We start from the raw sequence: 21,435 nt of genomic DNA, 5'->3' as shown, positions 1-21,435 counted from the left end.
ATGCACATGATTAAACATTATAGACATAGCAAGTTTTGTTATAGGGTTAATAACATGAAAAGATTTTCATTGAATATATTGTAATTTTCATCCCACTGTGCTGATTTTAAGTGTAAGATCCAAACCATACAGTATGGTGTCTGCAGCTGACACGGACGATGTACTACTTATTATCTGGCTGGGTGTATTTTGTAGCTAATCCTTTCACTTCGCTCTCCACGTAATATGGCTGTCACTTATAGACGACGGGTCAGTATGAATTTCCATTGCTTTCAATGTAGTTTTTGGCTCAGATGAAAATCCTTGTGTTTAATGCAATTCCCTGGCAGCATTAAGTTATTAAAGTGGAATGATATTAGTTGTACAGCCTTTCATCCACCAAGTAGAATAAAACATGACCACGCTAACTGGTGCTTTTCCAGATGACAATTACCTCTGGCAAGAACTTTTATTGCATAGTTGTAAGGAAATAGTAGAAACGTCTAACTATAAGAAGTGTATGAAAAATGTACAGGTGCCAAAACTGTCAGGAAATCTGTTTTTCTTTTCTGATGTATGTACGTGCCATGGCCTTGTCATCAAATGTGTAAATTGAGTTGAGGGATCTCAGCAGACATGTTCCACAAGTGTAACTAATGCTTGGCATGACAGGTTAGAGAAAGGTGGTAACGAACACTGGCCCGTGTTTGGGTCTAGAAGCTCATCACTACAATACGCTCATGGAATTGTACTCACTAAAGTACGTTTAATGAAAGGGGCGGTTAAGGTTAATAATGTCTTTATCTAGGAGATTGTATATGCCAGGCATAGCCACAACCACCCACCACCTCAGGATCTAACTGGTGCCATGATCTTCACCTTGGCACCTACACATCCTTTATTTTAATAATCTGACTAATGAGCGTGCTTGTGCAGAGGAACATTTCTGTTAGATAAGCAAACTGTGGAATGTGGTCCTGAATGTACTCGGCAGAGAAAATACTAATCAAATTACCTGTCTAGACATTGGATGGTCATGACGGCTTCTTTATGATGTATAGATGCAGTCAAATATTTTAATGACATCTAGTATGCTTTTATGTCTTCTCACAAGGAATGTTCTTCTCACTTGGATTTTTACACTTTTATTTGTGACTAGCTGTAGTACCCGGGTGTTGCCCGGGATAGTAAAGGCCCCGTCACACTAAGCAACATCGCTAGCAACGTCGCTGCTAACGAACAACTTTTGTGACGTTGCTAGCGATGTTGCTGTGTGTGACATCCAGCAACAACCTGGCCCCTGCTGTGAGGTCGTTGGTTGTTGCTGAATGTCCTGGGCCATTATTTAGTTGTTGCTGTCCCGCTGTGAAGCACAGATCGCTGTGTGTGACAGCGAGACAGCAACAACTAAATGTGCAGTGACCAGGGAGCCGGCTTCTGCGGAGGCTGGTAACCAATGTAAACATCGGGTAACCAAGAAGCCCTGTCCTTGGTTACCCGATATTTACCTTTGATACCAGCCTCCGCCGCTCTCACTGTCAGTGCTGCCGGCTCCTGCTCTGTGCACATGTAGCTGCAGCACACATCGGGTTAATTAACCCGATGTGTGCTGTAACTAGGAGAGCAAGGAGCCAGCGCTTAGCATTGTGCGCTGCTCCCTGCTCTGTGCACATTTAGCTGCAGCACACATCGAGTAATTAACCCGATGTGTGCTGTAACTAGGAGAGCAGGGAGCCAGCGCTCAGTGTGCGCTGCTCCCTGCTCTCTGCACGTGTAGCTGCGTGCGGTGGTAACCAAGGTAAATATCGGGTTGGTTACCCGATATTTACCTTAGTTACCAAGCGCAGCATCTTCCACGCGGCGCTGGGGGCTGGTCACTGGTTGCTGGTGAGCTCACCAGCAACTTGTGTAGCGACGCTCCAGCGATCCCTGCCAGGTCAGGTTGCTGGTGGGATCGCTGGAGCGTCGCAGTGTGACATCTCACCAGCAACCTCCTAGCAACTTACCAGCGATCCCTATCGTTGTTGGGATCGCTGGTAAGTTGCTTAGTGTGACTGGACCTTAACTGTCTCTCTGTCTCCCATCTTCGTCTGTTTATGTCTCTTTCCCTGTCTCTGTCTCTTTCCCTGTCTTTTTCCTTGTCTCTGTCTCTTTCCCTGTTTTTGTCTCTTTCCCTGTCTCTTTCCTTGTCTCTGTCTATTTCCCTGTCTGTCTCTGTCTGTCTCTCTGTTTCTTTTCCTGTCTGCCTGTCTCTTTCCCTGTCTGTCTGTGTCTGTCTGCATCTGTCTGTCTCTTTGACTGTCTGTCTCTTTCTCTCTGTCTCTTTCCCTGTCTGTCTGTCCTCTCTTTTCCTGTCTCCCTCTCTCTGTCTCTCTCTGTCCCTTTTTGTCTATCTATCCGTCTCCCCACCGACATCTTATTACCTAACAACGACGAAACAACCTGCGTCCAGCACAAGCAACGACATTTGGAAAATGAACGACGTGTCAACGATCAACGATTTGGTGAGTATTTCTGATCGTTAGCGGTCGCTCGTAGTTGTCACACGCAACGACGTCGCTAACAAGGCCGGATGTGCGTCACGAATTCCGTGACCCCGACGACATATCGTTAGATACGTTGTTGCGTGTAAAGCGGCCTTAACAGTTACATAGTTACATAGTTACATAGTGTGATTTATTTGGACTTTGCAAAGGCATTTGATACTGTACCACATAATAGCCTTATACTAAAGCTCCAGAAGCAAGGACTAGGGGAAACTATATGCAACTGGGTAAGGAATTGGCTAAAAGATAGGAAACAAAGAGTAGTCATAAATGGAACATTCTCTAAATGGGCTATAGTCAGCAGTGGGGTGCCGCAGGGATCTGTGCTAGGACCAATTCTTTTTAATCTCTTTATTAATGACCTTGTGGATGGGATTGATAGTAAAGTGTCAGTCTTTGCTGATGACATCAAACTATGTAGGATATTAAAAACTGACCTTGATAGTATAATATTACAAAAAGATCTGGATAAGATGTCAGAATGGGCATATACTTGGCAAATGAGATTTAATGTTGATAAATGTAAAGTAATGCACCTAGGACGGAGTAATCCTATAGCTATGTATACATTAAATGGAAGTAAACTCGGGACTACAGAACAGGAGAAAGACTTGTGTATTCTCATTACAAATAAACTGAGCAGCAGCACTCAATGTCAAGCAGCAGCTGCAAAAGCAAACAAGATTCTAGGGTGTATAAAAAGAGAGATTAGATCCCCTGATCCCAACGTATTGTTACCCCTCTATAAATCACTTGTAAGGCCACATCTGGAATATGGGATCCAGTTTTGGGCTCCACATTTTAAAAAGGACATTCAGAAGTTAGAGTCAGTTCAAAGGCAGGCAACTAGACTACTACAAGGAATGGAAGGCCTCCCATATGATGAGAGGTTGGAAAAGTTAGATATGTTTAGCTTAGAAAAAAGACGTCTCAGAGGAGATCTCATTTATATGTATAAATACATGTGTGGTCAATATAAAGGACTGGCACATGACTTATTTCTTCCAAAGACAATACTAAGGACCAGGGGGCATTCACTGCGAGTGGAAGAAAAGCGATTCCGACAGCTAAATAGGAAAGGGTTCTTTACAGTTAGAGCAGTCAGACTGTGGAATGCCCTACCACAAGAGGTAGTAATGGCAGATACTATAACAGCTTTCAAAAAAGGGCTGGATGATTTCCTCAGTACACACAACATTGTTGGTTATAAATGACTTTGTGACCAAATGTAGAACTGGTGGAGGAAGGTTGAACTAGATGGACCTAGGTCTTTTTTCAACTTTAGTAACTATGTAACTATGTAACCTTGCAAAAACTACTTCAAAAATAGTAGGACTGGAAGTAACACCAACTAGATGTAGATCTCTTAAGTTACCTTCTCTGTACTATACAGGTTATTTTAATTTATTTTGAATCAGTGCTTGCTAAAATATTTGAAACTGTAGATAGGTTTTACAGTTTCAGGAAGCTATATGCCTCAGTTTTTTGCTGCACAGTAGCCTAATATGTTTCGTCTGAGGGAACCCTTGTTCCCACCATTAACAACCTATCACAGGTATGTTTGAAGCAGGGGTCTTCTTCCAGAAGAGTATTATTGGCAGCAACTACCCTGAGGTGCGGTCATGTCAAATGGCAGCAGTACTAAGAAGCAGAAAAAGTCAAGGTTACAGGCTCAGCAAATCTTCAGGATGGGAGGTCACCAGGTAAGATGTGAGAGACAGTGAAAATTACAAAAACGGGATTGTTGAGGTACAGTACAAGGGTTGTCAGCTTGACTTTTTATTATTTTCAAGACAGCATATCAAATAATGAAGAAGAGCAATATTTTTATGGAAACATTGCAAAACTAAAATAGATCATTATGAATATAAGTGATGTCTCCAGACCATAATTCTGATATGTAGACATTAGCTGTGTTCATTGTAAACTGTAAAATGATGATAATTGCATTCAAAATAATCTATATTGGTCTCTTCAGCTTTGAAAAATCTTATGAACTTCTTAAACGTTTTTATGGATAGGACAAAAAAAATGCCCTTTTTTTTTTCGAACCGTCCTGGAGTTTCTCAACGATTGGCAATCCTGAGTAGTACCTGACAGGAATATGTCCAAAACTAGATGGATTTTTAATTTAAACACCCTGGCCCCTAATTGTCTGAATTCAGATATTGAACTTTTTGCGTTTTAATCGTTGGGTGTGTCTATAATCCTTGAGTAGATATACCGTGTTTTTCCAAAAATAAGACCACCCCCAAAAATAAGCCCTAGCAGGAATTTTCAGCATTTTTGGAGCAAGGCTGAAATATAAGCCCTACCCCAAAAATAAGCTCTAGTCATGGTACAATAATGAAGTGTCCACACAGATAAAAAATGAAAGATTCTGCAGGACACTTTATTATAGACAGTGGATACCCTGCAATCACACTCACCAGTCACCGAGCAGGAGGACCTGCAGTGGATCACACACCCACTGACATCAGATCTTACACACACAAACATTAGATCACATATGCACAATGATATCGCACACATCAGATCACACACACACAAACAACAGATCACACACACACAAACAACAGATCACACACACAATCACTCATCAGATCGCTCACATACACTCACCACATCCAGCGACATTGATTTTATCTAACTGGCAGAATCCTGAGGTGCAGTGCAGAGGAGCGCAAGGACCTGCTGATGGAATGCATTGCTTACAGGACTTGCAACACATGACTTCCTCCCATTGTTCCCTGATGCCTGAGGCTGAGTGTGTGTGCGTGTATGTGTGTGTGTGGATGTGTGTGTTATCTGATGTGTGCGTGTGTGTGTATGATGACTATGAGTATGTGCATGTGATCTTATGTACAGTGCCTTGTGAAAGTATTCGGCTCCCTTGAATTTTTCAGCCTTATCCCACATTTCAGGCTTCAAACATAAAGATAAAAATGTTAATGCTATGGTGAAGAATCAACAAGTGGGACACAATTGTGAAGTTGAACAAAATGTATTGCTTATTTTAAACTTTTAGAAAAAAAACAAAAAACGGAAGTGTGGTGTGCAATATTATTCGTCCCCTTTACTTTCAGTGCAGCAAACTAACTCCAGATCTCTGAAAGATCCAATGTTGTCCTAAATGACTGATGATAAATATAAGCCACCTGTGTGTAATCAAGTCTCCGTATAAATGCACCTGCTCTGTGATAGTCTCAGTGTTCTGTTTAAAGCACAAATAGCATCATGAAGACCAAGGAACAGAACAGGCAGGTCCGTGATACTGTTGTGGAGAAGTTTAAAGCCAGATTTGGTTACAAAAAGATTTCCAAAACTTTAAACATCCCAAAGAGCACTGTGCAAGCGATCATATTGAAATGGAAGGAGTATCATACCACTGCAAATCTACCAAGACCCGGACGTCCATCCAAACTGTGATCTCAAGCAAGGAGAAGAGTGATCAGAGATGCAGCCAAGAAGCCCATAATCACTCTGCATGAACTGCAGAGATCTACAGCTGAGGTGGGAGAGTCTGTCCATAGGACAACAATCAGTCATACACTGCAAAAATCTGGCCTTTATGGAAGAGTCGCAAAGAGAAAGCCAATTCTTTAAGATATCCATAAAAAGTGTTGTTTAAAGTTTGCCACAAGCCACCTGGGAGACACACCAAACATGTGGAAGAAGGTACTCTGGTCAAATTAAACCAAAATTAAACTATTTGGGCACAATGCCAAACGATATGTTTGATGTAAAAGCAACACAGCTTATCACCCTGAACACACCATCCCCACTGTCAAACATGGTGGTGGCAGCATCATGGTTTGGGTCTGCTTTTCTTCAGCAGGGACAGGGAAGGTGGTTCAAATTGATGGGAAGATGGATAGAGCCAAATACAGGATCATTCTTGAAGAAAACCTGTTGGAGTCTGCAAAAGACCTGAGACTGGGACGGAGATTTGTCTTCCAACAAGGCAATGATACAAAACATAAAGCAAAATCTACAATGGAATGGTTCACAAATAAATATATCCAGGTGTTAGAATGGCCACGTCAAAGTCTAGATCTGAATCCAATCGAGAATCTGTGGAAAGAGCTGAAAACTGCTGTTCACAAACGCTCTCCATCCAACTTCACTGAGCTAGAGCTATTTGCAAAGAAAGAATGGGCAAGAATTTCAGTCTGTCGATGTGCAAAACTGCTAAAGACATACCCCAAGTGACTTGCAGCTGTAATCGCAGCAAAAAGTGGCGCTATCAAGTATTAACTTAAAGGGGACTAATAATATTGCATGCACCACTTATTAGTAATTTATTTTTTTAAAAAGTTTAAAATAAGCAATAAATTTTGTTCCCCTTTACAATTGTGTCCCACTTGTTGTTGATTCTTTACCATAACATTAAAATTTTTATCTTTATGTTTGAAGCGTGAAATGTGGGAAAAGGTTGAAAAATTCAAGAGAACAGAATACTTTCGCAAGGCACTGTATATGAGTGTGTCAATCAGAAGCAGGGGAGGACAGTGTGCAGCATACCTGCGGGAAGAGCCTGCCAAAGATCACAGGGAGGACCTGGGAGCCATACAAACGTCCTGGGTCTGGTAAGTATGAGTCTCCTGGGAAGGGGGTTCTGCTGTTTTTTGGGAATAAACTTATCCCCAAACGTGTTTCTCCAAGAATTGGATCTACTCCAAAAATATGCCCTAGCGCTTTTTTGGGGGGAAAAAAAGTATAAGACAGTGTCTTATTTTTGGAAAAACATGGTATATACATAGCCATATAGAGTACATGTACTTTTTTCGGATATTTGTTAGGTTTCATCTGCCTATGTATTTATTTATTTATTTATTTATATCTATTTGCTCATTTTAAATGAAATATGTACTACCCTGTTTCCCCCGAAAATAAGACACTGTTTTATTTTTTTTTTTGCCCCAAAAAAAGCAATAGGTTTTAGTTTCAGGGGGGTCTTATTCACGAGGAGACACGGTTGGGAGTAAGTTTACCCCCCACAAAAAGCAGCCCCCCTTCCCAGGATCATCATACTTATCAGCCCCGGGTGTCTGTATGGCTCCCAGATTTCCCTGTGATCTCCCAGCAGGTGTGCTGCACGCCTCCCTTACGTCTGGCAGACAAACATGCTTCAGATCACACACACACGCACACACACATCAAATAGCATACACTTATATAAACACACACACACATCAGATAGCATACACTCATATAGACAAACACACACACACACACACACACACACACACACTGACACACATCAGATTCCATATCATTCCTCCCTGTGATCTCTGTGCAGCACGCTGTCCTCTCCTGCATCTGACTGACAAACATACATCAGAACACACTCACACATCAGACAGCATACACACACACACACATACATATCAGTTAGCATACACACACACACTCACACATCAGATTTCACATCATTCCTCCTTGTGATCTCCGGTGGGCGCGCCAGGCAGCTGTGTGGCATACCGTCCTCCTCTGCCTCTTGCCGACACATCAGAACACACTCACACATCAGACAGCATACACTCACACATCCGATCGCATACACTCACACAAACTAACAATATCGCACATACCTGTACAATTGCGCGCACACGCTCACAACATCCGGAGATACCATGTGCTTTCGGCCATGTGATGTAGGTCCTGGAAGCTCACTGCACAGTGCACAGCATCGCAGGTCCAAGAAGCAAGTGATATCGCTGGATGTGGTGAGTGTGTGTATGCGATCTATAGTGTGAGTGTGTGTGTATATGTACCGCCCCGCGCTCGGCTGGAGCCGAGCCGCTCGGATCCGGGCTCATTGGTGGGTGGCTCGAGCGCCACCGGACCCGGGATCACTTCGCTCTGAAAGGGGTGCTGGCGCTTTTGGATGGGGGTAGGTAGGTGCATGGCCGGAGCCGTGTTTGAGTTCATGACGCAACCCACGGGTTGTGATGAAGTTGGACACCACCGCAGTGATTACTGGGCACCCCGGGGGAGATGGTAGTGCAGCAAGATGTTAACCCCTCCGTGGGTAGGGATGATGGCCCCGGGACCTGTTGGGGATAGCTGGGCGGTGCAGGGTGATGCGCGGCCGGATGGCACTGTTGTACTCACGGTTATTGACACACACAAGTCTCTGGTAAACCAAGCTGATGGTGGTCGATGCCCGCAGCTAGCTGCATCTGGTCTCCCACCCAGTTCGGTGGTCTTGGCCTTTCTCCTGCACCGTGTTGTGTACTTGGGCTGCCTGCGCTTCAGCGTCAGGAGTCCGCTCTCCAGCTTGGTAGATGTCGGGAGAGCCTTTTTGCCCTCAGACGCGGGCCCGTGGGATCTCTCTGCCTGTGCGGTGGCTTTCTATCCCCCTCGGTGGGCTGTTGTCTTCAGTCAGGACTTGGGTGGGAAAGGACCTATAGTCCAGACCGCAATCAGTTAATTAACTCAGTCCAGTGAATTCTGGACTTCATTTCAGGGTCTGAGTACCCCCTTTGTGCTCCGGCTTCCAAGTCAGTTCCCCGAGTCGGTACAGGCGGGCCACTAGCCTGTCCCAGTCCACCACGGTTCCACCGAGCCGTCTTCCCGGCTCCTGCAGGCTAAGGCTACCGTTTGCCTCCTTGCCAAGGTACCAGGGCTCCAACACTGGCACCTATCAGACTGCTGCAGACCTGAGCACAGGCCTGCTTCCACTCTCCTTTACTCCTGTCAACTCCTCTCCTCACTCTCTAACTACTCTGTTTTCCTACCTCAGGCTCTCTGGACTCCTCGGTGGGCGTGGCCAACTGCCTTGCTCCACCCCCTGGTGTGTCCATCAAGCACTGAGACAGGTGACTAGGGTTTAAAGTTTGGCTGATGACACCTTATTGGGGGACAGGTGTAGTGCGGGGGTCTATCTGTGACTACCGGGCTAGTCCAGGGTGTCACATTTATGTGATCTGATGAGTGTGTGTGTGTCTGTGTGTTCTGCCGCAGTACCTTGATGCACTCCCCTGCTCCCGGTCGGCGTCTTGTTAGTATGATCTGGGAGTCTTCTCTCTTCAGAAGGTATCCGCTGTCTATAATGAAGTATCCTGCAGGATTCTTTAACTTTTACTGCTGCACGGACAGTTCATTAATAGCCTGCGTCTAGGTCTTATTTTCAGGGGATGTCATATATTTAAGCATCCCTGAAAACTCCTGCTAGGTCTTATTTTCGGGGGAGGTCTTATTTTCGGGGAAACACGCTATATATGTATATTTACATATCTAACATTTACCAGTGTGGCACCCCTGTGGCTCAGTCACCACTAGAGTTGAGCGCGGTTCGTGGTTCGAGGTTCTCCAGTTCGAGGTTCGAGTGATTTTGGGCCATGTTCTAGATCGAACTAGAACTCGAGCTTTTTTCAAAAGCTCGATAGTTCTAGAAACGTTCGAGAACGGTTCTAGCAGCAAAAAGCAGGGCTTTTTACAGCTACAGTGTGCAGGAGCCATCGCTGGCAGCCTGCCACAAGCTGGTAACCAAGATAAACATCGGGTATCCAAGCAAAGCGCTTTGGTTAGTAACCCGATGTTTATCCTAGTTACGTGCAGGAAGCCGACACTTCCCCGCTCAGCTCGCTCCGCCCCCTCCTGCCCGCGGCATGTACACATACATACATACACACACACACTCACACACACACACACACACACACACACACACACACACACACACACACACACACACACACACACACACACACACACACACACGGTCCCGCTCGGCTTACCTGCGGTCGGTCCGGAGGCAGCAGTCCTTGGCACTGGAAACTGTGGCTGCCGGCCCTTTAAGGGTGTGTTCTCCTTCATTGAGCATCATCTGTGGGCGGAGCTACCGCCAGGCGTCCTGCTCGGTCGCACAGATGAAGGAGTCACAGTGCCAGCCAGCGACCCCCAGCACATCGCTTCCCTCCGGCGCTGTGTGGGCCCCATCTGCACCGTGACCTGATCAGTATGTGGGACATCACTCCCTCCCCGCCCCTCCCTGTCCCCCCGTGCGTGTGTGGGCCCCGCAGAGCCGTGTGTGTGGCCCCCTGAGCCGCGTGTGTGGGCCCCACAGAGCCGTGTGTGTGGCCCCCGGAGCCGCGTGTGTGGGCCCCGCAGAGCCGTGTGTGTGGCCCCCTGAGCCGCGTGTGTGGGCCCCACAGAGCCGTGTGTGTGGCCCCCGGAGCCGCGTGTGTGGGCCCCGCAGAGCCGTGTGTGTGACCCCCGGAGCCGCGTGTGTGGGCCCCGCAGAGCCGTGTGTGTGGCCCCCGGAGCCGCGTGTGTGGGCCCCACAGAGCCGTGTGTGTGGCCCCCGGAGCCGCGTGTGTGGGACACGCAGAGCCGTGTGTGTGGCCCCCGGAGCCGCGTGTGTGGGCCCCACAGAGCCGTGTGTGTGGCCCCCGGAGCCGCGTGTGTGGGACACGCAGAGCCGTGTGTGTGGCCCCCGGAGCCGCGTGTGTGGGCCCCGCAGAGCCGTGTGTGTGACCCCCGGAGCCGCGTGTGTGGGCCCTGCAGAGCAAGGTGTGTGTTTGTATGTATGTATATATGCAGCAGAGCAGTATGCGTGTCTATATGTATGTATATATGCAGCAGAGCAGTATGCGTGTCTATATGTATGTATATATGCAGCAGAGCAGTATGCGTGACTATATGTATGTATATATGCAGCAGAGCAATATGCGTGTCTATATGTATGTATATATGCAGCAGAGCAATATGCGTGTCTATATGTATGTATATATGCAGCAGAGCAGTATGCGTGTCTATATGTATGTATATATGCAGCAGAGCAGTATGCGTGTCTATATGTATGTATATATGCAGCAGAGCAGTATGCGTGTCTATATGTATGTATATATGCAGCAGAGCAGTATGCGTGACTATATGTATGTATATATGCAGCAGAGCAGTATGCGTGACTATATGTATGTATATATGCAGCAGAGCAGTATGCGTGTCTATATGTATGTATATATGCAGCAGAGCAGTATGCGTGACTATATGTATGTATATATGCAGCAGAGCAGTATGCGTGACTATATGTATGTATATATGCAGCAGAGCAGTATGCGTGTCTATATGTATGTATATATGCAGCAGAGCAGTATGCGTGTCTATATGTATGTATATATGCAGCAGAGCAGTATGCGTGTCTATATGTATGTATATATGCAGCAGAGCAGTATGCGTGTCTATATGTATGTATATATGCAGCAGAGCAGTATGCGTGTCTATATGTATGTATATATGCAGCAGAGCAGTATGCGTGTCTATATGTATGTATATATGCAGCAGAGCAGTATGCGTGACTATATGTATGTATATATGCAGCAGAGCAGTATGCGTGTCTATATGTATGTATATATGCAGCAGAGCAGTATGCGTGTCTATATGTATGTATATATGCAGCAGAGCAATATGCGTGTCTGTCTGTATGTATGCATGTATGTATGCAGCAGAGCAGTATACGTGTCTGTATGTATGCATGTATGTATGCAGCAGAGCAGTATGCGTGTCTGTATGTATGCATGTATGTATGCAGCAGAGCAGTATGCGTGTCTGTATGTATATATATATATATGCAGCAGAGCAATATGCGTGTCTGTCTGTATGTATGCAGCAGAGCAGTATGCGTGTCTGTATGTATGTATGTATGTATGCAGCAGAGCAGTATGCGTGTCTGTATGTATGTATATATATATATGCAGCAGAGCAATATGCGTGTCTGTCTGTATGCAGCAGAGCAGTATGCGTGTATGTATGTATGCATGTATGTATGCAGCAGAGCAGTATGCGTGTCTGTATGTATGCAGCAGAGCAGTATGCGTGTATGTATGTATGCATGTATGTATGCAGCAGAGCAGTATGCGTGTCTGTCTGTATGTATGTATGCAGCAGAGCAGTGTGTGTGTGTGTCTGTCTGTATGTATGCAGCAGAGCAGTATGTGTGTGTCTGTCTATATGTATGTATGTAGCAGAGCAGTGTGTGTGTCTGTCTGTATGTATGTATGCAGCAGAGCAGTGTGTGTGTGTGTCTGTCTGTATGTATGCAGCAGAGCAGTGTGTGTGTCTGTCTGTATGTATGTATGCAGCAGAGCAGTGTGCGTGTCTGTCTGTATGTATGTATGCAGCAGAGCAGTGTGTGTGTCTGTCTGTATGTATGTATGCAGCAGAGCAGTGTGCGTGTCTGTCTGTATGTATGTATGCAGCAGAGCAGTGTGTGTGTGTGTGTCTGTATGTATGTATGCAGCAGAGCAGTATGTGTGTGTCTGTCTGTATGTATGTATGTAGCAGAGCAGTGTGTGTGTCTGTCTATATGTATGTATGCAGCAGAGCAGTATGTGTGTGTCTGTCTGTATGTATGTATGTATGCAGCATAGCAGTGTGTGTCTCTGTATGTATGCATGTATGATGTGTATCTATGTATGTCAGTGTATATGACTGTATAGATTTGTCTGTTTATATGTATTTTTGTGAGTTTGTCTTTAAATATGTATATGTACGTGTATGTATCTGTGTATGTGTGTGTGTCTGCGTGTTTATGGGGCCCACTGGGACTCTTCCGCCCGGGGCCCACAAAAACCTGGAGCCGGCCCTGCCTGCGGTGATGAAGTCCCGCCATCCCGACCTCAGCGCTGTCACTGTCCTCCATGGCCGCCGCTTGTCACATCACCTCTCGCTTCCGACCCGAGACTGACTAGCGGTGACGTCACGGGCCTCTCGCGAGACTTGGTGTGAAGGCGGCGGTCATTGACCTCAGTGACAGGGGCTGTCAGTGTGCTGGAGATCAGCGCAGGTAATGTACCTCGCTGACAGCAGCACTTGTCATGCCCTGCAGTGACCTGGGCTGACCCATTGATGTTAGCTCAGGTCACTGCACTGCTCTCCCAGCCAATGGGGAACAACCTGCTCTTCATTGACTGGGACAGTGTGGATCGTCATGGCAACCCCTTGGATTACACCAGACCTGGATTTGTTTTTCATTCTAATAAATTGGTTAAACAGGGAATGTTTTGGGGAGTGTTTTTTCAAATAAAAATGTGTTTGTCGTCTATTTTTTTTTATTACTGACTGGGTTGGTGATGTCGGGTATCTGATAGACGCCTGACCTCACCAACCCCAGGGCTTGATGCCAGGTGACATTACACATCTGGTATTAACCCCATATATTACCCCGTTTGCCACCGCACCAGGGCGCGGGATGAGCTGGGGCGAAGCACCAGGATTGGCGCATCTAATGGATGCGCCACTTCTGGGGCGGCTGCGGCCTGCTATTTTTAGGCTGGGGAGAGTCCAATAACCATGGACCTCCCTAGTCTGAGAATATCAGGCCCCAGCTGTCTGCTTTACCTTGGCTGGTGATCCAATTTTGGGGGACCCCTACGTGTTTTTTTTTTTTAATTATTTATTTAATTTAAAATAACAGCGTGGGGTGCCCTCAGTTTTGGATTACCAGCCAAGGTGAGGTTGCCAGCTGTGGTCTGCAGGCTGCAGCCGTCTGCTTTACCCTAGCTGACTACAAAACTAGGGGGAACCCTATGTCATTTTTTTTTTTTTTTCATTTTCTGGCTAAATACAAAGCTAAGCACCCCTTAGTGCCACATGAAAGGCACCAAAGGGTGCTCCACTTTTTCTCCACTTTTTCTCCATTTTTTCTCCACTTATTCTCCATTTTTTCTCCACTTATTCTCCACTTATTCTCCACTTATTCTCCACTTTTTCTCCACTTTTACTCCACTTTTTCTCCACTTTTTCTCCATTTTTTTCTCCACTTATTCTCCACTTATTCTCCACTTATTCTCCACTTTTTCTCCACTTTTTCTCCACTTTTTCTCCACTTTTTCTCCACTTTTTTCTCCACTTTTTCTCCACTTTTTCTCCACTTTTTCTCCACTTTTTCTCCACTTTTTCTCCACTTTTTCCTCCACTTTTTCTCCACTTTTTTCTCCACCTTTTTCTCCACTTTTTCTCCACTTTTTCTCCACTTTTTCTCCATTTTTTTCTCCACTTATTCTCCACTTATTCTCCACTTATTCTCCACTTTTTCTCCACTTTTTCTCCACTTTTTCTCCACTTTTTCTCCACTTTTTTCTCCACTTTTTCTCCACTTTTTCTCCACTTTTTCTCCACTTTTTCTCCACTTTTTCCTCCACTTTTTCTCCACTTTTTTCTCCACTTTTTTCTCCACTTTTTCTCCACTTTTTCTCCACTTTTTCTCCACTTTTTCTCCACTTTTTCTCCACTTTTTCTCCACTTATTCTCCACTTATTCTCCACTTATTCTCCACTTTTTCTCCACTTTTTCTCCACTTTTTCTCCACTTTTTCCTCCACTTTTTCTCCACTTTTTCTCCACTTTTTTCTCCACTTTTTCTCCACTTTTTCTCCACTTTTTCTCCAATTTTTCCTCCACTTTTTCTCCACTTTTTCTCCATTTTTTCTCCACTTTTTCTCCACTTTTTCTCCGTTCTTTTTCTATGGTCAGTCTACCCATTAGCTCTGCCATGCATACTGTAGCTCTACACCTACTGCACATGTTACTTTATGATTGACATCTCTTTCGTACCAGAGCTGTCTAAGCCTACTCTGACCCCATATTTGTCATTACTATATTGTCCTTGTACTGTATTATGACATTTGTATCATGTGTTTCATTTCTTGCTGTGTTGCAATTTTTTTGCTGCATCCCAATTGTACCTCTACATTGTTCGAGTTTATGTTATTGTTCTCTCACTCTTATGTGATACTGATTATTGTCATTTTTCATGATTACATGCAGATAAGTCCAATCTGACGAAGGCTCAGGCCGAAACGTCATTTGTAACTTGTTTTGGACAAAAACATATATGCTTATGAAAATTTTTTTTTCTTAATACGGACCAATAAAGAGTGATTTTGCATTACTATCCATTGGGACTTACTGACTTAGTCTGGGAGATTTAGAGTGCCGAGGTTACTCACTAATTTTATCTATTATTACCTCTGAGCATCTATATACCAGTGAGCAGAGCTTCCTCTACAGTAGTTCTCCTGATTAGGCATGCCCTTACCTCATGAGCAGGGCATTGCAGCTTTGGTAGCAACTATTACGACATGGACTCTGCTGCTGTGGACCCGGGGAGAGTGAGTGCAGATTCATTGCACCCACACTCCTCACATGAAGGGTCCGCACTCCTAGAAAATGGGGGATACGTTCCCTGAGTGTCTCCCCCCCATATTCTAGACGGTCCAGAGTCGTCGTGGGACCCCTTTATTTTTTTTCTTACAATAAATTGGTGAAAGAGGAAATGTTTTGGGGACTGTTTTTTCAAATAAATTTCTTTTGTCGATTTTTTTTTTTTGTTAGTACTGACAGTTTATGATGTTGGGTATCTAATAGACGCCATGACATCACAAACTGCTGGGCTTGATCTCAGGTGACTTTACAGCTAGTATCAACCCGATTTATTACCCCGTTTGCCACTGCACCAGGGCACGGGATGAGCTGGGGTGAAGCGCCAGGATTGGCGCATCTAGTGGATGCGCCACGTCTGGGGTGCCTGCGGCCTGCTATTTTTAGGCTGTGAAGGCCCAATAACTATGGACCTTCCCACCCTGAGAATACCAGACCACAGCTGTCCGCTTTACCTTGGCTGGTGATCCAATTTGGGGGAGACCCTACTTTTATTGTGTAATTATTAATATTTATAAAATAATTATAAAAAAGAGCCTGAGGGGACCTCCACATTGGATCCCCAACCACGGTAAAGCTGCCAGCTGTGGTTTTCAGGCTACAGCCGTCTGCTTTACCCTAGCTGGCTATCAAAAATGGGGGGACCCAATGTCATTTTTTTTTTAACTATTTTTTAAATAGAAAAAATTAATGGGCTTCCCTGTATTTTGATTGCCAACCAAGGTATCGGCAGGCAGACTGGGGTGGCAACCCATAGCTGTCTGCTTTATCTGCGCTGAGAATCAAAAATACCGCGGAGCGCTACGTCATTTTTTTAAAGATTTATTTTTACAGCACTGTGATGTCCAGCAATCAAAATACAGGGAAGCCCATTTTATTTTTAGTTATTTAAATAAATAATTAAAAAAAATATATATGGGCTCCCGCTGCATTTTTTGTATTGCTAGGTAAGGGTAATCCAAGCAGCTACTGGCTGCTAACCCCCACTGCTTGATGTTACCTTCACTGGCAATGGAAAATCCAGGGAAGCATTTTTTATTTTTTTTGCCAAAAAACTACAAAAAAAAGGACGTGAGCTTCGCCATATTTTTGTATGCTAGCCAGGTATAGCAGGCAGGTGCTGGAAGAGTTGGATACAGCGCCAGAAGATGGCGCTTCTATGAAAATGCCATTTTCTGAGGCGGCTGCAGACTGCAATTCGCAGCAGTGGTGCCCAGAAATCTCAGGCCAACCTGTGCTGCGGATTCCAATCCCCAGCTGCCTAGTTGTACCTGGCTGGACACAAAAATGGGGCGAAGCCTACGTCATTTGTTTTCTAATTATTTCATGAAATTCATGAAATAATAAAAAAAGGGCTTCCCTTTATTTTTGGTTCCCAGCCGGGTACAAATAGGCAACTGGGGGTTGGGGGCAGCCGTACCTGCCTGCTGTACCTGGCTAGCATACAAAAATATGGCGAAGCCCACATAATTTTTTCAGGGGGCAAAAAACTTCTGCATACAGTCCTGGATGGAGTATGCTGAGCCTTGTAGTTCTGCAGCTGCTGTCTGTCTGTATGGAGAAGAGCAGACAGCATCTGCAGAACTACAAGGCTCAGCATACTCCATCCAGGACTGTATGCAGAATTTTTTTTCCCACCAAAAAAATGACGTGGGCTTCGCCATATTTTTGTATGCTAGCCAGGTACAGCAGGCAGCCACGGGCTGCCTCCAACCCCCAGTTGCCTATTTGTACCCGGCTGGGAACCAAAAATATAGGGAAGCCCGTTTTTTTTAATTATTTCACTTATTTCATGAAATAATTAAAAAACAAATGACGTGGGCTTCGCCCCATTTTTGTGTCCAGCCAGGTACAACTAGGCAGCTGGGGATTGGAATCCGCAGCACAGGTTAGCCCGAGGTTTCTGGGCGCCTCTGCTGCGAATTTCAGTCCGCAGCTGTCCCAGAAAATGGCGCTCTCATAGAAGCGCCATCATCTGGAGCTGTATCCAACTCTTCCAACAGCCCTGGAGCCGGGTGGCTTGTTGGGTAATCATGAGTTAATACTGGCTTTGTTTTACTAGCCAGTATTAAGCCAGAGATTCTTAATGTCAGGCACGTTTGACCCGGCCATTAAGAATCTCCAATAAAGGGTTAAAAAAAACACCACACAGAGAAAAAATACTTTAATAGAAATAAATACACAGACACATTAGAGACTCCATCTTTATTACCCCCTGTCAGCCCTCCACGATCCTGCTCTTCTGTCTTCTTTCTTTCTAGTGTAGTAGTAGTGACGATTGTAGTGAGGATGAGTTTACCCAGCTCATCACTTGGGGCTGGGGAACCTCATCCTCACTACAATCATCACTACAAACGGGAAGCAGCGTGCAGCGTGCAGATCAGTGCTGGCTGTCAGCGGTAACAGCGGTAAAGGCCCCGTCACACTAAAGGCTAAGTTCACATTTCCGTTGATTTGTATCAGTCACATGCGTCGCTTGACGCATGTGACTGATGCGCTGTTCAACGCTGTACAACGGATGACAAAGAACAGAATTCTTTGTCGGATTCCGTTGTGTGCGGGGGGCGGAGTTCGGGGGGGAGGGGAGGAGCCGAGCGGGGCCGTGGCACTGAGGACGTCAGTGCCGCAGTGACTGCAGGACAGGTGAGTGTGTGTGTGTGTGAGTGTGTGAGTGTGTGTGTGTATACACATGCTGAATGCGGGAGGGGGCGGAGCCGAGCGGGGGGCGGGGCCAGGCGCTGAGGATGTCAGTGGAAGTGCTGCGGTCTGCATGGCTGGGGACAGGTGAGTGTATCTGTGAGTGAGTGAGTGTGTGTATGTGCATGTATGTATGTATGTATGTATGTGTGTGCACATGCAAAGTGCGGGAGGGGGCGGAGCCGAGTGGGGGGCGGGGCCAGGCGCTGAGGATGTCAGTGGAAGTGCTGCGGTCTGCATGGCTGGGGACAGGTGAGTGTATCTGTGAGTGAGTGAGTGTGTGTATGTGCATGTATGTATGTATGTATGTGCATGTATGTATGTATGTGTGTGCACATGCAAAGTGCGGGAGGGGGCGGAGCCGAGCGGGGGGCGGGGCCAGGCGCTGAGGATGTCAGTAGAAGTGCTGCGGTCTGCATGGCTGGGGACAGGTGAGTGTATGTGTGAGTGAGTGTGTGTATGTGCATGTATGTATGTATGTATGTGTGTGTGTGCACATGCAAAGTGCGGGAGGGGGCGGAGCCGAGCGGGGGGCGGGGCCAGGCGCTGAGGATGTCAGTAGAAGTGCTGCGGTCTGCATGGCTGGGGACAGGTGAGTGTATGTGTGAGTGAGTGTGTGTATGTGCATGTATGTATGTATGTATGTGTGTGTGTGCACATGCAAAGTGCGGGAGGGGGCGGAGCCGAGCGGGGGGCGGGGCCAGGCGCTGAGGATGTCAGTAGAAGTGCTGCGGTCTGCATGGCTGGGGACAGGTGAGTGTATGTGTGAGTGAGTGTGTGTATGTGCATGTATGTATGTATGTGCATGTATGTATGTATGTGTGTGCACATGCAAAGTGCGGGAGGGGGCGGAGCCGAGCAGGGGGCGGGGCCAGACGAGGGTGTCAGTGGCAGTGCTTGTCTGCATGGCTGGGGACAGGTGTGTGTGTACATACATGTGCGGAGTGCGGGAGGGGGCGGGGCCGAGCGGGGAAGTGTCGGCCTCCCTGCACACGTAACCTTGCCTAAGATAGCAACTTACCAGCGATCCCAGCAATGATAGGTATCGCTGGTAAGTTGCTAGGAGGTTGCTGGTGAGATGTCACACTGCGACGCTCCAGCGATCCCACCAGCAACCTGACCTGGCAGGGATCGCTGGAGCGTGGCTACACGAGTTGCTGGTGAGCTCACCAGCAACCAGTGACCAGCCCCCAGCGCCGCGTGGAAGATGCTGCGCTTGGTAACTAAGGTAAATATCGGGTAACCAACCCGATATTTACCTTGGTTACCAGCGCACGCAGCTACACGTGCAGAGAGCAGGGAGCAGCGCACACTGAGCGCTGGCTCCCTGCTCTCCTAGTTACAGCACACATCGGGTTAATTACCCGATGTGTACTCTGCTACATGTGCACAGAGCAGGGAGCAGCGCACACCGCTTAGCGCTGGCTCCCTGCTCTCAGACGCTGACAGACGCGTTACCATAGCAACGGTGCTCTCGGAGCCGCGGTTAGCGGTGACGTCACCGCTAACTGCGTTGCTATGGCAACCTCCGTTAATGACCGGCTGTGTCAGCCGGTCCCTAACGGAACGGGGAGTCGACCGTGTGGTAGAGCATGTCGCCGGTACACGGCGATACACATATGTGCACCGTGTACCGGAGAGATGCACTCGCAGGTCCTACATGACTCGTCATAGTCATGTGACCAGTCTGTAGCCAATGAGATAATAGCCACGTGACTGGTCACATGGCTATTTTGACGTCACGATAGGTCCTGCATCACTGCTGCAGTGCCAGTCACCGGGAGGATTCAGCGATCATCGGATGGAATAGCGGCAGGAGACAGAGTGCAGAAGGGATCGCGGGGACCGGTAAGTGTTATGGCAATGTTTATTAACTGTTTGTGTACATTTATAATGCATTTTTATGTGTTTGTGATTGCCTCCCATTATAGCCTATTGGTTCGAGTTCGGTTCGTCGAACGTTCGACGAACCGAACTCGAACGGGACCCCCGTTCGGCGAACCGACCTCGAGCCGAACCGCGACCGGTTCGCTCATCTCTAGTCACCACAGGGTATTGCATCTGACTTAAGGTGCAGTATTCATCCCGGGTAAGGAAGAGGTTAACCATTGGTTTTCACCTACACAATACACACAGCTCAGGTGCTTTCCCGCTGGAACTGGGCTAAAGGTGGTTACTATAACAACGGGTTTTTCCCAGCCACCAGTGAGTCATTAGGAAGGTGGGGGCAGCACAGGGGAAGTGAGAGAACACACAGTTTTTACCTCAGAATAGTCTGGGACACAGAACAACACGGTTGCTAAGGAGAGTGCTTTAGTGCTTTCTTAGTTAGTACTGGCCCCACTGGAAGAAGCAGCAGATGACCAGTGGACTTGGAGAGACAAAGGAGCAACACGGTAGCTGGAGGTCGATTTCAATAGCTCCCTTAGTACCAGCGTAGTTCAGGGTGCAGAGCCCTAGGGTGGTGTACACTCCACGTTGCACCACCAGATTCTGCAGGACTGGGGGATTTCATGTCTCTCTGCCCACCAAAGATCCCAGGGAACAGCAGCACAAAGAGTCAGGAGTCAGGACCACGGTCGGGCCCACGTTTGATTCACGATGTCTGCAAACGGGTCAGGAACTTTAACACTGATCAGGGGTCCCCAAGCACTTCAGGTCACAAGGATCCACACAGAAAGCATAAAGAAGGAAGGTCTCACATTGCACGAAACACCGGTGGTGGCTTCTGAGGTACCTGGGGCCCATCACGGCGGAAATCGGCACTTGAACCGCAACTGGTCTGTCAGCCCGTCTTTGCAGGCGCCGTCGCCCCGCGCTCCGGCGCCAACGGCCACTACTTCCTCTATCATTATCCCTGGGGCCTAGCTATACCTGCGAGAAACTGAACTATCCTAGCTGCATCCCCAGAGGACAGCGACCGCAGCGGCGGCTAATCCCTGGCCGCATACCGCAGGTGGCGTCACGAGACAACTGCCAACATCCTCATCATCTCCCCACCATCATCCCATTATCCTCCATCCCCTTCGTGGACATCTTGGGGT

Source organism: Anomaloglossus baeobatrachus, chromosome 2 (genome assembly GCF_048569485.1).
Source record: "Anomaloglossus baeobatrachus isolate aAnoBae1 chromosome 2, aAnoBae1.hap1, whole genome shotgun sequence".
In the NCBI taxonomy this organism is placed as follows: Eukaryota; Metazoa; Chordata; class Amphibia; order Anura; family Aromobatidae; genus Anomaloglossus; species Anomaloglossus baeobatrachus.
The sequence above is the reverse complement of the archived record's forward strand: the minus strand, read 5'-3'. Positions refer to the sequence as shown.